The following is a 16,178-nucleotide window of genomic DNA, read 5'->3' as shown; positions in this document are numbered from 1 at the left end:
AAAGGAGGACAGGCGCTCCAAGCCGCGGAAGCAGAGACGATGCTGAGGACAGACGAAACTAGGAGAGATATTGTTACATGAAGTGAACCGTAAGGGGAGAGCCTTGCGAAAATGCAGACGCCCCCAGACGCGGTCCCAGGGCATTAGTTACTCTTCGAGGAATTGACATGTAACTTCATATGTCGTCTAGACGCTGTGGTAGGTTGCCACCGTAGAACTTTGTTACCAACAAGCAAGTAGTAGCGATAAAGGCAGCTTGATACCAGCCGTGAGAACAGCAACGTCAGTAGACTCACAAGGGTAGAAAGAGAGCGAAAACGCCAAAAATTGTTGACCTAGCAGTCCCTACTCCGGGGAGCCCGAGGGGCGTGGCTAAATGACGTATAACAATAATGATGCAAGCCTTATTTGGCGAAGTAGTTATGTTTAGCTTTCAGCTGAACAGTGTTGACACCAAATACGGACTTAGTCAGTGCAACTGCATTAACATCCCCGCCTTAGGAGCAGTACAGGGGACCTAGCTAAACCGTGATTGGCAGGCGCCTGCAAGAGACCTGTGGGACTGAGAGCTTTTAACGTTGCAGCGTGTCTGCAACCGTGAATAATTTAATGATTGTAAAGAATCCACCACGATTGCAAATAGAAACCGATTGTTGACCTAGGTTTCGGCACGGATAACCACGCCTTCTTCGGAACACACTAAAACTACCTGAGAGCCCGGGCCCACCGAACGTTGGCTGGGGTGAGGAAGCACGCTTCTGACGTTTGAGCTAAGTACAGCTATTGACATGGTACACACGTACCGTTTATTTTACATTTTATGAGAGTCTTTTGCCCTTTTGGGCGTTCTGTATTAACTTTGGGTCATGCCTCTTTAGGCAGTTTGTAGTTTTAGTGTGTTCCGAAGAAGGCGTGCTTATCCGCGCCGAAACCTTGGTCAACATCCGGCTTCTATTTGCAGTCGAGGCGAATTCTTTATAATCATTACCTACGGGATTGGCTGGGTGGCTTTAAGTGGGAAAAGCAGTGCCCCCACGCGACTCTTTAAAACCCCTAGATTCCGCATTCTGATGGAGTTCTCAGTCAGACGATATGGGCGCCGAATCCGCGTCTGTCGACTCCAGCCTCGGTCCAGCTCCGCGTTAAGTCTGCTCTCTCACTTGGAGTGCCTCAGTGAACAGTGTCACATTCAGTGTGTTTTGCTTTGCAACTATGTTGTTGCCTGAAGACGCTGCTAGTAGCACTTCTGCACTGGCTTCTGTTATAACAGTGTTATTCGTGCTTTTTCTAACCCTAGAACTAGACTCCAGTGTATTAGTTAGTCTTGTCTGGAATAAACAACTATTCCAAAACCCTGTTTGTCCAAGAATCTCCACAACGAGTTCCCTACCTAGTCTCACCACCTGTATTTCTAGTAAATGCCTGTACCAGTGTTGGCTCAGATAGAAGAAAACAATCAAATGCCTTCACTGTGAATTGTCCTTCTGCCTTATGCTCTGTACCGTTCGGGAGCGCAGACTGACCAGTAACCCCTTTCCTCCATCTCCCACCTATGTCAGGACACGACATTCCATAGTGCGTTGTGAACAACCTGGACCCATGGTTTCTTGGAAACTGCGACACACTCGATCTCTACCATAGTCTGTTACCAACTAAAATCGTGATTCATGTGACCTAGTCACGGCTTTCCAGTCGTCTATAGTTCAACCGATATGGTCACGAGTCCAGAAGAGGCGCTGAAGGTGATGTAGTGCTGCCACAACCCATTAACGCCAAAGTTCGCCACACTGCCATAACAGATATGTTCGTCGTATATCCCACATTGATTTCTGAGGTTATTGCAAACAGTGTTGATTGTCTGTTAGCACTGACAACTCTTCGTAAACGCCTCTGCTCTCGGTCATTAAGTGGAGGCCGTCGGCCAACGTATAACACTACCGTCTGCTACTGCTATACCATAACCTCGAAGCTGGAGGCAGTTTGCAAAACAGAATTATTTTGTTAGAGTAATTATGGTATAACGCAACAGAGCAGTGTTACCCTCTGAGAGGAATTTTATTATGTTGACCGTGTTGTACCTAACGGAGGTGGCTTATCGGAAGTGAAAGTCAGAATTACGTAAATATTTGAACAGTACGAACAAAATTTTGCCTATCTGCACTGTTCAACTGATAAAGAAAACGGTCGCCAGCCTAACTAGGCAAGAGAATGGTTAACATTCTCGTTCAAGAAAATAGTTATTAGTAACTCTAATGGATAAACACAACCTATACTTGGTCACACGCGAATGCAATGAACTCTGACACACATATGTTTTAAGATTGAAGCTAACAACTGGAGCAGCACAAACTATTTGCAAAATTATAAGAGATACCGAAACACCCTATTACTTTCAGGCTTCAAAGAAATTATGGATTTATAATTAGTGGTCTTCCCATTACTTGTTACCCAGCATTAATACAATAGACAAACTGTGGATCCTGTTATATTATTAATATGCACTTCCTATACACAAGAGAGACATACACTTAACAAACATGAGTATATAACGTTTCACGACTGCAGTTTTCCACTTTTACTACAGCGAAACACAACGTTGACAAAACTGCAAAAAACTGACACACCTTTTTGAATTTACTACAGATATCAAGGTGATCATTTGCTAAGCAAAACCTTAGAAGCCTCAGTCTTAAGAACTTTTAATTTTGCAGTTGGCAACAGCACTTTAATAAGCAGTTTTAATAGGAAAATTATTTTCAGCAAACAACATTTACTTTAACTCACTCTCTTGCCACATTAACTTTAACTTCCTTTTTACTAAGTTCAAGAGGCATTAATTAGCATAACATTGGTCATAAATGTTCTTTCAGTAGGGACACTCGGTAATTACTTTAGTTCAAACGGAGAGGAACCTGAGAGATGTTATGATAAGGAGGAAAATCAAGGTAGGTACATAAATTCAGATATAAATTACCTTATATTTGAGCACATTAGCACATCCATTAAGCTGATCCTTCACTGTACATCATTATAGTATTACGTTACAGTGATTGCGCAACGTGGTGGCAACTGCATGTTGGTAGGTGGATTCGCAGACAGAATTGCTAGACTCTGTCATTTCATGGTGGCGACGACAGATACAAATTCCAGAATAGTTCCAGCTATTTATCCATCCATCCGAGGCATTGGAAAGCGGCAGGAAAAGCCTCTCTCGGAACCAGCACGATATGCAACATTTACATGACAGTGCACAGCTTGGTAGCTCGTCCCCGACTCGTAGCTTGTTCACGACTCTTAGCTCGTCCCCGACTGACTATCAGTTCCACCTTTCCTATCTAGGCCAACCACAATTTGCGCGCGCTGCACAGTTCCGTTCCCGAGGGGAACCACAACGACTTTTACACACAGAATAACTAAGAGCCCTAAGTGAGGATCAGCAGTGTACATAACAGCAACCAAATGCATTAAATAAAACAAAACATTTACACATATTGACATCTCTACAAAAAATTATTCACACAAAATTACAATTATATACAGTAAGTTTTGTTCCCTCCAAATGGGACAAAGAATTTAAATGACAGATACACTAAATTGCATAGAACCAAACCATGACATCAAAGTTTGTACAAAGAAAGGAGTATACAGTTTTGTGTTATTGATTCAAACAAACAAATTTACAGAAGCTCAACGATGTAATATTAAATAAAACAAAAGCAAAATAAATCAGTAGAGTATTAGAGCGATGGTGTTACAAACGCACTGTCCGTGGGGAGAGGAAATACCGGAAATTTGGTGTTCTCGGCGCTCTCTTGACGCTGTGGATCGGGAATGCTGAATTTCCTAAGGATTTCCGAAATGGAGTGTCCCATGTGCCTAGCTCGAACTACCATTCCGCAGTCAAAGTCTGTTAATTCCCACCGTGCGCGTACTATCACATCGGGAACCTTTTCAAACGAGTCGTCTGATTACAAACGACAGTTCCACTAATGTACTGCCCTTTTATGGCTTGTCTGAGAGATACTACCGTCATCTGTATATGTTCGTATCGCTACCCAGTGACTTTTGTCACCTCAGTGTAAGCATCTGAGATAATCAAACTTCCTATACAGGGTGTCCGGGCTAGAGATATGCTAAAGCTTTTAATTGTTCCTCGGTATCTATAAGGTTTAAAAATTTATATGTCCAACACTGTATACAGGAACTCAGATGTTTTTATGTTTGTTCGTACAGATCATTGTGGGCACCATTAGTAGATCGACAGATATCGAAACGGTACAGCAACAGTCCCATGCAGAAATGTCGTATCTTCCCTATGACAGTAACGAGTGGGGGGGGGGGGGGGGGGGAAATGGGCATCATCCTGCTGGAAATACGTCGGAAGGCATCTGCTGACCTGCATACTTCACCAACATGTCGAGAGAAGTATGCCCTGTCACTGGCGCGCATGCGCCATGCGACCCAACGCTATTCATGAGACTGTGAGGATCACATCTCGCAGCATGTCTCTCTCGATTGCGTATTTACCTAACAACATAAACTGTCGAGTTCTTGCGTTCCAATACAGTGTTCCTCTACAGCGGACGTCCTCTAGAATGCAGTATTGTGACGCCGTCAGCTGTGTTTTCTAGAAAACTTGTCTTTTCTGCTGGAATATCGTGCACAGATCGAATAACTTTACCTTGGATTACAATTACAGTAAGAAAACCGTGGAAACTTCTACTGACTGATGAAGGGAAATTGCATGTTCTACATTTAATGATCGTATTCTGACTGTTGCGAGCAAGTCGGCTTAAACCCATTTGAATGAGGAAGTGAGTGACAAGGAAATTGATATGAAAGAAGGTTTGAATACAAATCCATGCATTTTTCTTTAAATAAATATTGAATCCACTATACAGTATATAACATTGAAGTTTAGAAAACAAGTGACACACAGTGTTTGAGGATGTGAGAAAACAGAACAATGTGAACTAAATGCAAATCGCAAAATATTGATCAGGGTTGATTAACATGGAGTGTGACGAAACTGAATTTCTTACCATTGGGATGGATTAAAATCACACGGATTCTGTACCAAGTATGGGAACCCCCTTTGCTCACAAAAGCACAAAGAACGGATTTCCATTTGGCAGGCATTCTCCAATCATGCAAAATTTCAATGATGTATTCTCCCTCCAATTTCACAATGCGAAAAAAGAAAATAGTTAGTCATAAACTACACGATTTTGGTATACGAAACTCAAATTTATACTACAAATGCGCTCACACTGTACTTCGCCAAAGCACCTCTTTCCACAACTGCAAAGCGCCATACAGCGACTCGCTCCATCATACTGCTTAACACGAATCTTCTCCATGCGCGGCCGATCACAAAAGTTCACCTGCCACAACCACGTGACTGGGAATTTGTCGCTTGGCAGGCAGTGACTTGATCGCTCTACTAAACCGTAACTCAAAAAGTGCTTCCTGAGCACCTAGCGCATGATCCAAACGTACACTATATTGTTCGTAATGGATAGCACAGTTGCGGAAAACCTGTGTTAAGTGATCCGCCAAACATCTGAATAATGAAATTGCAAATTAAATAAAGAAACTGGCGAATATAACAACCAACTTTCAGTATGATCCTCAATACTGGACAACTTCCTGGTCGAAAGTGACTTTGAATCATTATTTTTTATTTCTAATATTTATTCGATGAGCTGTGATGATAGTTTAAAAAAGAAATATGTTATTTATGACACAGGTTCATCACTTGTCTTCCGGCGCCAGAATTTCATATGGTTTCCTGTCCTCCAGTTCTTACACCCTGATGTTCGTCTTTTCGCCGGGTTTGAACGACTCACTCCAAACGGAAAAAAAACGAGAAGTTGTCTTTTCGAAAAGTTTGTGAAGCATCATGCATGTACTTAAACAGTTTGAAGGAGTGCAATGCAAAGTGAAAATGGAAACATTTCGTCTGTTTTAGTTGATACATTCTGCACGTTGGAGGATACGACTGAACTATCGACAAAAATTTTTCAGTCTACTTTCATCACTTCAATGTACCCCAATAACCGCGAAATTGCGAAAGATCACGTGGTTTTACTTTAAAGATCTTTCGGAAGGCACGGGATACATTTCAGTGTGATGGGATAGTAAAAAACAATATAGGACAGCTTTAAGATTGTATTTAGGACTTGCCAGCTACAGAGCACCTCAACACTTAGTTCAAAAGGAAACCATATAAATAGTTGTAAAAGTTCGGTAGTACCCCAACCGAGTGTTGTAGTGTTGTTTGCAGGCACGCTCTATCTAGACCAGCTAATGAATCACGTGAAAGGCTTTAAAAGGCTGTCCGTGGATGACGCCGTTGTACATAAGAAAGAAAGTTTCAACGACGGGAAATTGTAGCGAAGCAAAGGAAGACTTGCAAGGCATTGACACTTGTTGCAAGGACTGCCGGATAATCCCAAACTAAATAAATGTTATCTAATCAGTGTAAATAGGTGAAAGGGTCACTATTGTTCAATTACGCTGTTGCCAATAAATCACCGAAGCAGTAGCAACGATAATAAAAAAATTGAAATAAAGACGGTCAGATGTTTCGTGAAATAATTTGTATAGGAGTAAGAAATAAAATACGTTAAGGAAAAATTTGACGTGCCTTTGAATGGTTTTCTAAATCATGTTCAGCAATGGTATATCAACAGACAAAGATGCTGCACTATTATTTCTTAATTCTGAGCTAAACAATGAACTCAGTCTGAATATCATTTGCTGTACACGATTTCTCTAATCTGTATTACTTCTTACTTTTAGACAAATAATTCCCAAAAATATTTGGCCGTTTTTAATTTCATGTCTTTAATTTGATATTTTCTCTTAAGTATCCTGATCACTTCCATTTTTTTTTAAAAAAAAGCTGTCAGTAGCTGTTCGTGAACTTCTTTTCTTTTTTTCTCACAAATATACCTCACACTGGTCAGTTTGATTTCATATTTGTCTATTTCGCACTCCGTTTGGCTATGAAAATTTTGACCAGTTTTTCCCTCAAATCACGAATTACATTTTTCTTAATTACGCTGATTGCTTTGAAGGAAATAAATGTTTATTTTCAAAACTAGACCTCATGCTTGTCAATTTGAAACTCACTACTCTTAGTTGGCTGTGAAAATTTGGACAAAAGTACATTGTATAATTTCTAGGGACTCATGTTTTCGCCCACTCAAACATTTGACAAAAATATACCTTTTGAGTAACCGTGCGAAGTGAACTCGCCAGGATAGCCGAGAGCTTTAAGGCGCCACTTCCAATATAGTGGAAGGTGAACCTTCCCCGGATAGAACCCGCCTCGCGGATCAACGGCGAGTGCTGGTGATACAGCAACATTGGATGTGGTTTTTAGGCGGTTTCCCACATCCACCTAGGGAAATACTGGGCTCAATCCCACGACCTGCGTCAGGTACACGCTTCGCAAACATTGAGGAAATCGTTCACACACTTGAACATGAGATTACTCTCCACTCGCGGACAGATGAGGTATGTTAATTCTGTCTCTGGGTGGAGTGATGGCGTCGGCAACGGCATGCGGCTTCGAACTACACTCCTGGAAATGGAAAAAAGAACACATTGACACCGGTGTGTCAGACCCACCATACTTGCTCCGGACACTGCGAGAGGGCTGTACAAGCAATGATCACACGCACGGCACAGCGGACACACCAGGAACCGCGGTGTTGGTCGTCGAATGGCGCTAGCTGCGCAGCATTTGTGCACCGCCGCCGTCAGTGTCAGCCAGTTTGCCGTGGCATACGGAGCTCCATCGCAGTCTTTAACACTGGTAGCATGCCGCGACAGCGTGGACGTGAACCGTATGTGCAGTTGACGGACTTTGAGCGAGGGCGTATAGTGGGCATGCGGGAGGCCGGGTGGACGTACCGCCGAATTGCTCAACACGTGGGGCGTGAGGTCTCCACAGTACATCGATGTTGTCGCCAGTGGTCGGCGGAAGGTGCACGTGCCCGTCGACCTGGGACCGGACCGCAGCGACGCACGGATGCACGCCAAGACCGTAGGATCCTACGCAGTGCCGTAGGGGACCGCACCGCCACTTCCCAGCAAATTAGGGACACTGTTGCTCCTGGGGTATCGGCGAGGACCATTCGCAACCGTCTCCATGAAGCTGGGCTACGGTCCCGCACACCGTTAGGCCGTCTTTCGCTCACGTCCCAACATCGCGCAGCCCGCCTCCAGTGGTGTCGCAACAGGCGTGAATGGAGGGACGAATGGAGACGTGTCGTCTTCAGCGATGAGAGTCGCTTCTGCCTTGGTGCCAATGATGGTCGTATGCGTGTTTGGCGCCGTGCAGGTGAGCGCCACAATCAGGACTGCATACGACCGAGGCACACAGGGCCAACACCCGGCATCATGGTGTGGGGAGCGATCTCCTACACTGGCCGTACACCACTGGTGATCGTCGAGGGGACACTGAATAGTGCACGGTACATCCAAACCGTCATCGAACCCATCGTTCTACCATTCCTAGACCGGCAAGGGAACTTGCTCTTCCAACAGGACAATGCACGTCCGCATGTATCCCGTGCCACCCAACGTGCTCTAGAAGGTGTAAGTCAACTACCCTGGCCAGCAAGATCTCCGGATCTGTCCCCCATTGAGCATGTTTGGGACTGGATGAAGCGTCGTCTCACGCGGTCTGCACGTCCAGCACGAACGCTGGTCCAACTGAGGCGCCAGGTGGAAATGGCATGGCAAGCCGTTCCACAGGACTACATCCAGCATCTCTACGATCGTCTCCATGGGAGAATAGCAGCCTGCATTGCTGCGAAAGGTGGATATACACTGTACTAGTGCTGACATTGAGCATGCTCTGTTGCCCGTGTCTATGTGCCTGTGGTTCTGTCAGAGTGATCATGTGATGTATCTGACCCCAGGAATGTGTCAATAAAGTTTCCCCTTCCTGGGACAATGAATTCACGGTGTTCTTATTTCAATTTCCAGGAGTGTATGATCAGCGTTATCAAAACCCAGTCAATATGCCAACGTCGTGAGAGGAACGGGGAAAGCAAACCAAGAAGATGAAGGAGGAGGAAAAGGAGCGTTCGGAACACCCGTATGAAATGAATCAATAAAAGTAGCCTTAGGAAGAGCAGATTCACTGGAAGAATACTAAAGGAATGTAAATCGTTCAATAAAAAAGCAGCCTGCGACAGAGTTTTAGCGTTATGGGGATGATCAGGAAACTACAGTCGCACACGCTACACTCGAAGTCTCAGCCACAGTGAGGCGTACCATCAAAATTCCAACAGAATGCGTTCCAAGGAGGCTAAGACGACATACTACTTCCGCCAACGCACCTCTCGCGAAATGATCACAACTGCAAGGTCAGGAAAACTCAAGCAGAAGACTACTGAAATTCGTTATTCTAAAACACATATTTTTATTGCCCCTGTAAACTGCTTTAATTTTTTTAACAACATTATTTTAGCTTCAACATGGACCATCCTCAGATCTGATCTTATCGTTCACCAGGATAACCTTTCCAGAAAAAATTACGTGCTACTTGACAGCATAAAATCTTCCCCAAAGATTTATGTCAAGTTTTGCAAAGTCGTTCTATCCACTCATAATTCCCCAATGGAACAGAAAAGTGGTGAATGCTGGTGATATCAGAAATAGTTTCTCCATCCACTGTGAAGTAACTGTAGATCGACTTCTTGTCTTTTACTAACTTTGTACTACAGTGAGGCTGTAATTAAATTGCAGCTACTTGCAAAAGTCCGGTGTGAGCTGCATTTAAAGTATGGCAGCGAAGCTTTGTAGATATTCCACTGCGTTAATGCGGAACCGATTTACGCTGGGAAAAAACTATTTCCTGTTTTGGCCACCAGTTGCGAATGCGAGAAAGACGTGTAGAAATATTTCTATATATAATGGTTTAGAAATGGGACGCGAGGAGGAGAAGTGAAATAAGTGAAACGGCATATTGTCGGTTTTATTATAAGCCTCCACTTAGACTATTTGTTCAATATGAGCACTGCAGACGTCGTCAAGATATTGTGTAGTGTCAGATTCGTACCTGCTGAGCAAAACTGGAACTTTTTTTCAGTCGTGAATCGATTCCGGATTAGCGAATAAATATATCTACCAAGTTTCGCTGCCATACGATAATTACAGACCACGTTATCGGTAACGGCCTTTGTAAGAAACTATCAACATGGTATTGATCTTTCAGATCTGGATGGTCTGTGTCGTTTTATTTTATTTAAAGCTTAAACAGAGAGAGTGCAGTTTTATCGTCAAGCAATCATGACGACGTGATCTCGATGGTGGTACACTCTCTGGATTCAAATTCTCGATTGCCGGTACAGTTAATCTAACAGAATATTTCGTTTCACTTTTAGACTTAGAACATATTTTAGAAGCGTTGTAACCAGTTCTGCAATCAAATTACTCCAACTCTCGAGCCAAAATCTCGCTCAATATCACATAAATTGTACAGCATTAGCAAAAGGCTTTCTAAATGCGATTGTTTAAATCTTGAGCAGAAACCTTTTACGCCTGAAACCGTCCCCAAAGGTGCTACACAGTGAAAGCTACGTTTGACAGTCGATACTTTTCATTTGGCAGCGAGAGTGCCTGATTAATGCGTATATCATTAGTAACATGACAGCCAAGTGAAATTGCACAATCACTTGCCGACGGCAGCAAGTCTTACACAGTTCATGAAGCCGCAATGAGAATCAGCAAACAGCAGCAAGCTGAATAAAGTACGGCATTAGCTGAAAAGTGCGCCACAAAGGAAAAAAAAAGTAACAGACAGACAGACTTACCGAGCACAGGCGGAAATGACTGAAAAGATAAAGCATTGTCCTCATTTACACTCTCGCAACGTCGTAGTACGCAGGCCTGTGTTGTACAGTCACAATATTTAGTAGACTACTGATACTGGTGAGTGCAAACATCGGTTTTATGTTGTGTAAATTATGACCATCTCATAGTTTCTGCATGACACATGTTTTTCTCAAATTTGTGGACATACCTTTTTCAAATGCTATAGATCTCTGAGCTGCAATTTCTGGGTTGTTATGTTGACATTAAAAAAATGGCTCTGAGCACTATGGGACTCACCTTCTGAGGTCATTAGTCCCCTAGGAATTAGAACTAGTTAAACCTAATTAACCTAAGGACATCACACACATCCATGCCCGAGGCAGGATTCGAACCTGCGACCGTAGCGATCTCGCGGTTCCAGACTGCAGCGCCTAGAACCGCACGAACACTTCGGCCGGCGACATTAAAATATGCTATGTATTTAATGTAATTATTAAAATCGTGAGCATTCGTTGCATATTAAAAGTGGGTGCAATGGTAGTTTATATTTGGGTTGGGGGAGGAGGAGAAGGGAAAGAGGGGGGAGAGACAGTAAAATATAGTGAACGCTCTCTCATCCAACCCCAAAACCGCATCCTCGATCTGCGACTGACAGTACTATGAGAGAAGAATAACGAGTGGTGGAGAGAAAGCAACAGGTGAACCTGAAAACTATTTCATCTGTAGAATTGACCTAACGCATGCTGTCAAATATTAAAAAGGAAACATTGTAGTACTAACGGGGTTCGAATCGATAATCTTTGCAACTGGAACCCACAAATGTCCGATATAGCTCCGAGAGCAAGTTACTTATAGTGCAGGTGAGTACTGAGATCAAATGAATCTACCTACTCGCCCCTTAGTGTTGCTACACGATATACTTAAAACAAGCGTTCCCCCCCCCCCCTCCCCCCCAGAAAAAGAAGATCATACTGTGACAGTAGGGGCTGTGAACCTGCTAAGAGTTGCCTGGGTGCTGAGAATTTTGTTGAGCTGTTTGTGGCTGGCAAGTTGCCGTGTTGTGGCCGGGCTACGTGAGTCACACGTCACACTAGGCAGAGCGGCCACGCGATCACCACTAGGACTGACTCAAGCCAGGTGCTGGACAGCAGGTAGCAGCGAGTCGCGACTTGGAAACCTCGGCAGAGTGGGAACCTACGCTGCGTGTCTGCTGAGCCAGGTAAGATGGGCAAGTGACTGAGTGTAATATATAAACCTGATGTATTCACTGAAAATAGCAAAACTACTTACAGATACGATACAGAAAATCGAAAGACAGCTTCTGATTTGCGATAGGAGGACAAGCTAACCAAAATTTATACCATGCTTACAACCTTATTATTAACAAAGCTACTAGCATTTGAAATTATTATTCTTTAAGCAATTCATAACTAACAATGGAAACATGTATGCATATCACACGTCGTTTTAAAGCTCCTGATACCAGCAATGAAGAGAACAAACCGCTAATATTGTTAGACATATGAGTAAATAGTTATAAACAGATTTTAGAATTACAACAAGAAACATTATTCCACGCGAACACAGCTGGATAAAGTTATGGGGGAAGAATATTACGTGAGAATTAATAAAGCAAAAACAAAAGTAATGGCATGCGACAAGAAAGATCAAGTGAAAGTCCAAGTTCATGTAGGCAATGAACTGCTTGAACAATTTACTTATCTGGGCAGTAATATTACCAGGGATGGAAAGAGCAAGGCAGAAGTGATAAATAGAACTGCTCAAGCAAAGGCTGCTTTTAACAAGAAGAAAAATATCTTAACATCTTAGAGCATCAGCCTTGAAATCAGGAAAAGATTTTTGAAATCACATGTGTGAAGCGTGGCATGCTATGGGTGTGAAACATGGACTCTCGGGACAGAGGAAGACCAGAAGCTAAATCCTTTTGAAATGTGGTGCTGTAGACGCATGCTCAAAATAAAATGTATCGACAACGTCACAAACGAAGTGGTTCTGGAAAGAGCAGGTGAGAAGAGAAGCTTTTGGAGTTTCATTGTTAAAAGAAGAGTGCAATTTGCAGGCCATCTATTGAGACATAAAGGACTCCTGAACACAATCATAGAGTGATATGTCGAGGGAAAAAGACCAAGAGGAAGACCACGACTGAGGTACATGGATAAAATCGTGAAAGGTGTGGGATGTAACACCTATAAAGAAATGAAGAGAAAAGCTGAAAGACGCACAGAATAGAGACAAGCTGCCATTGTAGCTGTTGCAGACCAATCCTTGGATTGACCACTACAGAAGAAGAACACAGCTGATTAACAGTAGTAAGAATATCTCAGCCAATGTCCATTTAGCAATACTTCGATATTTTAATGTAAGTAAATTCATCATTTGACTAGCGTAGGGCTGCAGTACCAAGATGTGTAACGATACTGGTTTCATTAGTTCCACTGCAGCTCCGGTTGTGGCGAGTACAATTAATTAAGCTATCGGTTACTACTAAATTGAGAGGGAATGTTCTAAGATGTAATCGTAAATTAATCGATAATATTTAATCTAATTTATTAAATGTGTAAATGTCATATTATGACCAGTTTCCACAATACTCGTACGACAAAGGTTTTAAGTAAGCAACCATATCGGGCTAGAGCTTTTTGTCGGTGAACGGTCGGTTTGGTAAGGGCTTTGGAGGTATCATGTGGCCAATGCGCAACGTGGGTCTTAGAGTGGGATTTCAGACTTAGAATCTTTCGGTGTCCGCAAGTTGAGAACTTAGAACACTTTGGAACTCCGAATGCTGTTAGACTTAAAATCTTAACGTGGGTTTCAATGACTGAATGGTTTGTAACTGCACGAGCTTTTTTGGTGTTTAAATACTTGTAAGCAGCTGTAAACTAGAGTATGTTTTGAGCTCTGAGTAATTTTCTTAGTGGACTAAACTTCATCGGCCTTTTTTCGCGATAACTGTTTCAATGAACTTTATATTTTGCAGTGAATATTTGCGGATGTCTATGATAATGAAATTTGAGATTTTGGGTGCACTTTTTCGTGATTTTATTGCGCTGCTCGAAGCAGTTATTCTGCACTTGATAATTTCTGTGCATGCTCTGCTTGCAATACGTATCTGTACGTATTTTCATTTTCTATTTTAAAAAACTGATGTGTTAAATTATTATTTGACGTGAGGCCGCTATTTGCGTATACTTGGGAGCTTATTCCAATAAACATATGCTGAGAAGTTTAAATCACCCACTGTAGACTATAATCTTATGCCACGGGATTATTTGATTTTGGTTCCCGGGTTCGATTCCCGGCGGGGTCAGGGATTTTCTCTACCTCGTGATGACTGGGTGTTGTGTGCCGTCCTTAGGTTAGTTAGGTTTAAGTAGTTCTAAGTTCTAGGGGACTGATGACCATAGATGTTAAGTCCCATAGTGCTCAGAGCCATTTGAAGCATTTTTTTTATTATTATTTGATTTTGTTTACCCTTTAGTTTTCATTATTCATTTGTTGCTTATTGCATTATTTCTATGCTAATGACAGGGCTTCATATTTAATCAACTCTTCGATTAGAGATTAAAAGCAACTGAGAATGACCGACCCCTTTTGATTCAGCGAGTCATGCATAAATTTATGGTCTTACACTTGCTCTCAGCTGGTTACGCTGCAATTAGTTGGTCTCGACAGAACTTGTAAAAATCCAGCCCCGTAACATTGCTGTACAAAATTCTGACAAGGCCTTTGGTCTTAAAACTCGGTATGATATCGTGGCCAAGTGTTTAGTCACATAATGCGGGACATAAAGTATTGTAGTACAGGCTGGACTCCAGCACATCTGTAGGCGTTAAATAATGAACTTTCATAGAGGTAATTTAACGCTCCAAGGGATGATTAATTTACCACCTATACACTGCTGTGGATCAACTTCGCCTTTATTTAGCTGCGGTTTTTACTACGCCATCTACGACGTGCTATACTGCTTGTATTTCAGCCTCGTAACTTCCTCGCTTTATGTCTCCCTTAAGTAGAATTTACTGCTGTTTACGAGACATACTACGCACTTACGCTTTCGTACGGTGTGTGGGAACCTCACCTGAGGCACCCTCGCCGATACGAAGAACACGAACATCCAGTGGGGTCGAAGCTCACCTTTTGCTTCTCAAAAGATTTTTTTCAGAAACTACTTGCAGTGTACAAGCATTATAGTCCGTCTTTCCCCAAGCGTTTCTCCGTCTAGTATGGGGTCCGTTCTATCATGATTTGGCAAATTTATTACATTACTTAACTTTGGGGCAGAATGCTTCTTCGACGCCACAGTCGTCAAGAAAATTTAAGGGAGGGTGTCATACGTGCCATCAGTCTGTGAACCGTCCAAACTTTGTTGTGTGTCTTGTCATAGTTCATAATTTGACACCCAACCCTGACAATTGGCGGGACTCGAGTATTTCGGTAAACTGCCGATCCCGTCATTTGACGAGGTACTATTTTTCCCGCTTTTAATTACGAAATTATTCCCATATTGACGGGCTTGTGAGTTAGGCCGTGCACTTCTAGCTCCTGTTGTTTGTACTACACTCCTGGAAATGGAAAAAAGAACACATTGACACCGGTGTGTCAGACCCACCATACTTGCTCCGGACACTGCGAGAGGGCTGTACAAGCAATGATCACACGCACGGCACAGCGGACACACCAGGAACCGCGGTGTTGGCCGTCGAATAGCGCTAGCTGCGCAGCATTTGTGCACCGCAGCCGTCAGTGTCAGCCAGTTTGCCGTGGCATACGGAGCTCCATCGCAGTCTTTAACACTGGTAGCATGCCGCGACAGCGTGGACGTGAACCGTATGTGCAGTTGACGGACTTTGAGCGAGGGCGTATAGTGGGCATGCGGGAGGCCGGGTGGACGTACCGCCGAATTGCTCAACACGTGGGGCGTGAGGTCTCCACAGTACATCGATGTTGTCGCCAGTGGTCGGCGGAAGGTGCACGTGCCCGTCGACCTGGGACCGGACCGCAGCGACGCACGGATGCACGCCAAGACCGTAGGATCCTACGCAGTGGCGTAGGGGACCGCACCGCCACTTCCCAGCAAATTAGGGACACTGTTGCTCCTGGGGTATCGGCGAGGACCATTCGCAACCGTCTCCATGAAGCTGGGCTACGGTCCCGCACACCGTTAGGCCGTCTTCCGCTCACGCCCCAACATCGTGCAGCCCGCCTCCAGTGGTGTCGCGACAGGCGTGAATGGAGGGACGAATGGAGACGTGTCGTCTTCAGCGATGAGAATCGCTTCTGCCTTGGTGCCAATGATGGTCGTATGCGTGTTTCGCGCCGTG

The sequence above is a fragment of the Schistocerca serialis genome, chromosome 7 (assembly GCF_023864345.2).
Source record: "Schistocerca serialis cubense isolate TAMUIC-IGC-003099 chromosome 7, iqSchSeri2.2, whole genome shotgun sequence".
NCBI lineage: Eukaryota > Metazoa > Arthropoda > Insecta > Orthoptera > Acrididae > Schistocerca > Schistocerca serialis.
This window is presented reverse-complemented; position numbering follows the sequence as displayed.